The sequence below is a fragment of the Artemia sp. Qi Xiang Cuo genome, chromosome 17, assembly GCF_049724085.1.
Source record: "Artemia sp. Qi Xiang Cuo chromosome 17, ASM4972408v1, whole genome shotgun sequence".
Classification (NCBI taxonomy): Eukaryota; Metazoa; Arthropoda; class Branchiopoda; order Anostraca; family Artemiidae; genus Artemia; species Artemia sp. Qi Xiang Cuo.
This window is the reverse complement of record NC_142810.1, coordinates 43,033,836-43,042,007: the sequence shown is the minus strand read 5'-3', so window position 1 is coordinate 43,042,007 and position 8,172 is coordinate 43,033,836.

The window sequence follows — 8,172 nt, the reverse complement described above, 5'->3', positions numbered from 1 at the left end:
TTATGGATACGACCCTGTTTGAGATGTTGTTTTTTGATCCGCATAGGTTTTACATTGTTTCTGATACTGGTTCGACAAGAGTCACTAGTATTATATTGTAGTTCTTACAGTTACAATGATTCGTTAGATTTCTCTCAAAAATTGAGCGGGACTAAAATCAAAGATTTAGATTAAAACACTTCTTGATTATGATGAACGAATGTCGTTATCTAACCAGGCGTTTGTTATATGATTTTTTCGAGACATAAATTTTTTCTTAACCGATTACTTACTGTACTTTAATTTGCTTCTTGGTAAGTTATGTACCAGAGTTTAATAATGTAAATTGAAATATCTAAAATTATACAGTAACTCCTCATTCACTTTTGTAGTGCTTTTGCTTAGACAAGACGTGTTTCTTACCCTGAACCTAGTTCTGATCCCTTATCTCTTTGACAATGTAACTAAAAGCGAAGAAAAAAAAAATTAGATCTCTTTGACAGTCTCTGAGGCAAAGTAGCTACGCAAGATCCTTCTCTGCTCAAATCTATTCAGAGCGTCAGTCTTTGCTCGCCTCCATGATGATCCCATTTTCTTAAGTCTTTCATGTTAAAGTCTTTTCACCATATTCGTGGATATTTTGCTTTTTCTTTAACCCCAATTGGAGTGTCCTTTTTTTCTTTTGACTCCTTGTTCAAGCGTTTACTTCCGCTAGCTTTTAATACTAGTGTGAATCCACCCTTTGAGAGCTCTGCATCTGGACTGAGTACAGCTTAAGTCTGCATTAGGAACTTCGATTTATTCTACTTTTTTTGCCACGATATAATTTTTTTTTAGTTTTGAATTTTGAAAAACTTCAATCAATTCGACTGATGGAAGTTCACGCAAAATAATATCAATTTCTAAAGTTTTCCTGAGGAAAACAGTAAAAAATATCTCTTTTCACAATGTCCTTACAGGACTGCTTGAACAAAATAATACCGTGAGGCCACTGATAAATAAAGATACGTTGTAGAACTGAATGGACCCTTGCATGAAGGATCAATGACCGTAGAGAAGCACTACAGAGTCCAGAGTTTACTTTTTAGAAATTTTCTGCGACTCAAACAATTTCTGTTCTTTGTTATTGCCTTAAAATTTTACACAGAAAACCAACCAGGTTCAATTTGTTTTTTACTGGTTTAAAATTCCAAAAAGAAGGTTTTCAAACCAATCAGGTTTTTAAAGGTGGAGTTACTTCTCTCTCCAGAAACAAGGAACGCTGTGGCTGGCTTACAGACATGCGTCACAGATGTAAACCAATAAAATTAAGGACACCTTTTTTTATCACAGAATTGTATGTATGCAAACTGACCCATACTCTTTAGTAGCACAAGGGATTTCGCTATTTTATGCATATTGCACCCATTGAAACTAACCTTACGTGGGAGAATTGCCCTGCCTTGTCACGGATACTATATTTCTAAGAGGATAGCAGTGGGTGGGCAATTAAGAAGGTTAACTCGTAATATAGCACTCTTTCGCATTTATCAAGTTCCCCCGGGTAGGGGCTAGTTTGTTAAGAACGATTTTGCCTTTATGTGTTTTTCCCCTTTTTTTCATCCGACCACTTTGTTTAGAAGGGGTGGCTGTAGAAACGTATGAGAGGGCTGATTAAAAGGGAAATTGAAAGTTCTAATGCACTTCTAAGAGTAAAAAGTAATTGGATTATAGTAAGGTGCAATTTTTCACTAAAAAAAACTTTGCAGTTATGTCGGTTTTGTTCCCCCCCCCCCTCTCCTAGTGCTAAAAATGAAAATAGGGTTATAGCTATTATAAAATGGATCAAAAGTAGAGAGTGTGTTAAAAAATTAGGATGAACAGGCATAATTCTGTATGAGGTATTCCAATCTTTTCAGTGCTGCAATGTGGTTTTCCTTTTATATATATATATATATATATATATATATATATATATATATATATATATATATATATATATATATATATATATATATATATATATATATATATATATATATATATATATATATATATATATATATATATATATATATATATATATATATATATATATATATATATATATATATATATATATAATTTAAACTGCAAATCCTTCATTTTGGATCCAACTTTAATATTTTTAATATATATTAAATTATTATTTTTAATAATATTTAATATATGTGTATATATGTATATATATATATATGTAGTAGTATGATGATGATGATGATGATGTATGTATGTATGTATGTATGTATGTATATATATAGATAGATAGATGTATGTATGTATGTAGATATATATATATATATATATATATATATATATATATATATATATATATATATATATATATATATATATATATATATATATATATATATATATATATATATATATATATATATATATATATATATATATATATATATATATATATATATATATATATATATATATATATATATATATATATATATATATATATATATATATATATTTAATTTAAACTGTAAATCCTCATTTTGGATCCAACTTTAATATTTTATATACATTAATTTTTAAATTCACAAGTTCTATTTTCAGGTCGATCGTACTGGCAGTATATGATAGTTGCTGCCTTAGCCTTTTGCATTAGATGCACATGCATAGTAATTTTTATCCCCTTGGGGATATCACATCTCGTTCGTGATTGGACAAATTTTTGGAAATCATTCAGGATTGCTATTGGCCCCAGGTATTTTTTTCTCTTCTTTTTCTTAAAATAATTTTGGAAATGTTTGATAAAAAAGCAAGTTTTTCAAGGAAAAGTAAAGAGTTGTACTAAAGTCTAAACGTCCAGAAATAACTACTACTACTAATGGCTCACTGTAGCACCAAGCCGCCTGAGGTCAACACAGCTACCCACGCTCCTCCTCTATCCGAATCTATTCAAAGCCTCGCTCTTTACATCCTTCCAAAAATTTCTAATTTCCCTTAAATCCTTCCTTACGAACTCCTCCCTCCCTATTCGGGACGACCTATTTTCAGTTCAGCCCTAGATGGTTGCCCGAAAACAATGAATTAAGGATTGTCATCCTTAAACAAGCCCGTTTAATAATTTAAAATTAAAACGGACAGAAGTAATGAATAAATGAAATAACGAATAATTGAAATGATGAATAAATGAAACCCAAAACAAATAGAAAATAAAATGAATATCACATCAAACCAAGATCACTGTGAATGAATAGATGAATCGCAAAACGAATAGAAACTAATGTTAATAATTATGTTAAACTTATAGCGAACATAAATAACCACAAACAAGAGCTGGGCTGCTGCCTTAATAAGACCTCTAAAGGTCATAGCGTCATAGGTGCTTTACTGAAAACGATGTATATTTCGATTTATTTTTGTTATTATATCAAAAAAAATAATATCATAAGACTAATCAAGGTTTAAAAATGAGAATGGGGCAGCCTTCTCTCTCTCAGACCCACTAAGCGGCTTGAATGTCTTGCATTTTACAGTGATATTTTTTTAACAGTGCGATTCCTATTTATCGAAACTTCGGAAAAAAACTCAATGCTAATGAAGGTTCGCAAGTAAAAACAATCTCCAAAAAGAGTGGTATTTCCTCTCCTTCCGTAAAACCATCTAAGCAACTTTAATATCATTTATAGTTCTACTGACTCAATCCCCCCTCCCCGAAAGAAACAAACAAAGAAGATGCAAGAGAACTGCTAAAAATTGTGTTTTTTGGTCAACCATCTAGGGCCAAACAAAAAGAAGATTGTCCCCGAATGGGGTGGGCGGAAGAGGGTGCGTAGCTATCCGACCCTCATGTAACTTGGTGCTGCAGTGAGTTGTTATTAGTAGTTTTGGTACATTATCAAAGCAATTGATAGTAATGCATGGGACTTTTTTAGAGGAAACTCGGTACTTGTATGATATAGGCCCTACCGCTCAAGTTGTTCATTCATTGACGCATAATGGAACCGTTTGTTTTTTTTTCGTTAGTTTCTTTCAGCTTAGCGTGAGACAAGACAAAGAGGAGTGATAGAATAAATGGAAAATATGAAATTTGGGCTATATATTTGCCCATTAGGGGGGGGGGTAAAGTATTTGGACAGTGTGAAGTTAGAAAACATTTTTTCCTTCATAATATGCAGAATAATTGTACTTAACACATTAGGCATGCAGATCTGCTATACTTTACCCACACCCTCCTCCTAATGTGCAAATATATTGCCCAAATTTGTTTCTATAGTGTTATTTTCTTTTATTATACTTAGGTATATTTCATTAATATTGAGCGGTAGAGAAACATTAGAAGAATATTTGGTAGGGGCTATATCATACAAGTACCGGAAACTGTTAGTTTATAAGCAGTATAACGGTAAAATTTGAGGTGATTATAGTGCAAAAATTTTCTAAACGCTTCTATTTTCGATTATAAAATTCCCTATTTCGATTATGAAAATTTCCTAATTTCAATTTATTTTTTCTTTTTTAGTCTTCTACTGCTGGCTGCTTCAACTGCAGTCGACTCGTATTTTTGCGAAAGATTTGTCTTCAATCCTTACCACTTTTTCATGTTTAATGTCTACAACCAAGGATCTACAATATTTGGAGTTCAAAAGTTTACATATTATTTGACTCATGTGATACCAGATCAGCTTCATATATTAACTCTACCATTTGTGTTGCAATGGTTCTCAATGTTCAGGAGGAAAAAAGATAAACAGTTGGATATTTTATGGCAAATCGCTGTAACTTATGTTTTTTCATTATTTTTTACAAGGTAATCTGTTTTTTTTTTTTTTTTTTTTTTTTTTGAGTTTACGCGTTTTTGGAATCTGCTTTCTATGAAAAATTGAAAACTATTGCAAATAGCTTAAATTTTTATTGTTTCATTATTTATTGCAAGATAATCTAGGCTTTTTTTCCGTTTTATCTCTTTTCATGGGCGCCCATAAGCTGAATTCCAGAAGGGGGCAAATCTCGTCTAATTGGCACTTTTAATGCTATATAATAGAAATCTCAGAACAAAAATATAAAAATAAGGCAGCATCATTCAGCCAGCGGGGGGCGGATGCCCCCCGTGCCCCCCTTATGGGCGCCCATGTCTCTTAATATTTTTTGGAAACTACTTTCTAAGACAAATTTAAATACTATTGCAATTCGCTAGAATTTTGCAGTTTCATTATTTATTTCTAGGTAGTCTAGGTTTTTTTTTTTCTCTCTTTTCCCATTTGATCACCTTTAAGATTTTTTGGAAACTGCTTTCTTTTACAAATCAGGAATATTATGGCAAATGTCTGGAGTTTTCGTGTTTTCTTTATTTTTTACAAGGTAATATAGGCTTTCTTCATCTTTTTCTTCTTTATTCCAATTTTAACTTTTAAAAGCTTTTTTGGAGACTACTTTCTGATTTCTTGATTCTTATATCAAATTAATTAAAAAAAAAACTTTCCGAAAAATAAGTTTTTCAAAGAAAATTAAAGGCCATTTTAAAATTAAGCTCAGTTGATAATAATACCTGTTAAAATTAAAAAAAAAAACGACAATAAATGACTATTAAAGAATAAATGAAACCCAAAACTAACATAAAAGAAAACCACACTCATAGCAAAAAACAGGCAAAAAGTAACAACATAAAGTAATAAATAGATTTTAATGCGAATAGTGCTTAGATTGAATATGAAAATCAAGCTTAAAACGAAAACAAATATTTTGCTATTAAAGTATAAATGAAACTTAAATCGAACAGAAATTAAATATACAATCAATGCGAACAAACATACAATATATATTAATGTAAATGAATAAATAAATCTTAGGACGAGTGAAACTTAAAAAGAATATGCAAATCAAGTTTGAATCGAATAAACATAACTACAAACAAGAGTTTGGGTATCGCCTCACTGCAGAAGTCTAAAACCTACTGCGTCATTGGCGCTTTACTGAAAACAATTCTTTGAAATGTTTTCACTTTTGTAACTTTAAGAAATGAAAAATTAATTAAGATCTTAGGGAATAAATATCAGCATATGTAAATTATATTGACAATGCACATTTTTTTTTCAGTAAACTCATTTGAATTTTTTTTCAGTAGAGTCCAAATTATATTCTGGCTTTTAGAAAGCATAGGGGTTTTGAACTCTACTCATATTAATGTATGCTCGTTTTGAGTTTGACTCTAATATTTATTTTAATTTTTGTTCGTTTTGGGTTTCATTTATTTATTGATACTGATTTGGGGTAGGTGTACACTTGGTAGATTATATGATAGTCCAGATGCCAGGTGTTGAAAATGTGAATCATACCACGACGGAATGGGGCTGCTATGAGAGTTAGCCTACCCTCCACCCCCTAAATTGACCATGTGGATTCAAAAATACCAATGGCACTTGCTTGCGAGTGGTGGAACACTCCGAAACTTGACATTTTATTATATTTTGGTGTTTCATGCAAGAAAATACATGTTCCACAAAGTTTGAGGTGCAGTTTTCCGCTGAAATAGAAATGCCTAGAAGCCATAGAATGTTTTCATAACAAACTAACACGATTAGTTAGAAAAAATGGCAGAGTTAAAAAAATGACAAAACTATATGAGTCTTGAACAGTCTTGGAAAGTATAAACGAAATCAAATTGAATATTAGATATATGATGATATTAATTGTTGAAAGATCCATCAGTTCAATATTTTTTTTCACTGTAATTTTTATTTTCATTTTCAATGCTGTAAGAACTGGAAAATAATAAATTTGTAATATACGAGCAATTAGTTTTCAGTAAAGCACCAATGACGCAGAAAGCTTTAGGCTTTGAGAGTTAAAGAAGGGTACAATATTCACATTTCTTTGTACTGAAACTATATTTGCCTTCACCAATCTTGAAAAGAACTAATAAATTAAGCAGAACATTTTATGCATAATGACATTAATTGGTGAAAGCTCATCAGTTCAAAATTTTACTGTAATTTTAATATTTATTTTAAATATTTAGTACACAAGAAAACATTTTTAATATAATTCGTTTTTAATAAAGCGCCAATGTCGCAGTATGTTTTATGCTTCTGTAGTTAGACAATACCTAAATTCTTGTTTGTAGTTCTTTTTATTCGATCCAAACTGGATTTCCATATTCTTTTTAAGTTTCACTCGTTTTAAGATTTATTTATTAATTTACATTAATATATATTGTATGTTTGTTCTCATTGATTGTTTATTTAATTTCTGTTCGTTTTAAGTTTCATTTATACTTTAATAGCAAAACATTTGTTTTCGTTTTAAGCTTGATTTTCATATTCAATCTAAGCACTACTCGCTTTAAGATCTATTTATTCATTTATATTATTACTTGTTGTATGTTTTTTGCTATGATTGTTTATTTAATTTCTGTTCGTTTTGGGTTTCATTTATTCTTTAATAGTAATTTCTGGTCGTTTTGAGTTTGAATTTTAAAAGGTATTTGTATAAACTGAGCTTAATTTTAAAATTGCCTTTAAATTTATTTTAAAAAATTATTTTTAGGAAAGTTTTTTTTTAATTAATTTTTGTTCTTTTTTTATTTAAAAAATTTTAAAGTTTTTATGGCATGGAGGGGGGGGGGTTGCTTACTGTCCGATTATTCTTGACTTTAAAAAACAGATCTAGAACTTTCAATTTAAATTTAATGAGCCTTTTTCTCAAAGTCTATACGATTACCTCCTTGATAAAAACCTTATATATGAATAATAGACAGCTTGCATAAACTTGTGGACAGCGATTGACAACAATGAATGGATTGAAAAAATAGCTCTAATAAGGGGGTTTAGACCATTTCACTTGCTGACACAAAGGGATCACGACTGTTTGGAATTGACCTTAATAGGATTTTGTGTGCCAAAGCAATTTTGCATCTATCACAGAGTATTTATTTTAACCTTAAAGTTGGATAATTATAATGCGTCGTAGCTTTCTTATATGTCCTTCCCATACAAAACACCTTCCCATAAGCTATAAATCCCCCTTAATAATTTATGCCCCAGGGCATATCTTAAAACGCCTACCCCCGGGCCCTGGTGGGCTGTGTCGACACTGGAGTTTTTTGTTATCAGAACTTTTAACTATTTTAACAAAATATCAATCTCAGAATTTCTATTTGATGCACTTAGGGCTTGGAGGAGGGGGGGAGAGGTATATTTACCCTCCAAT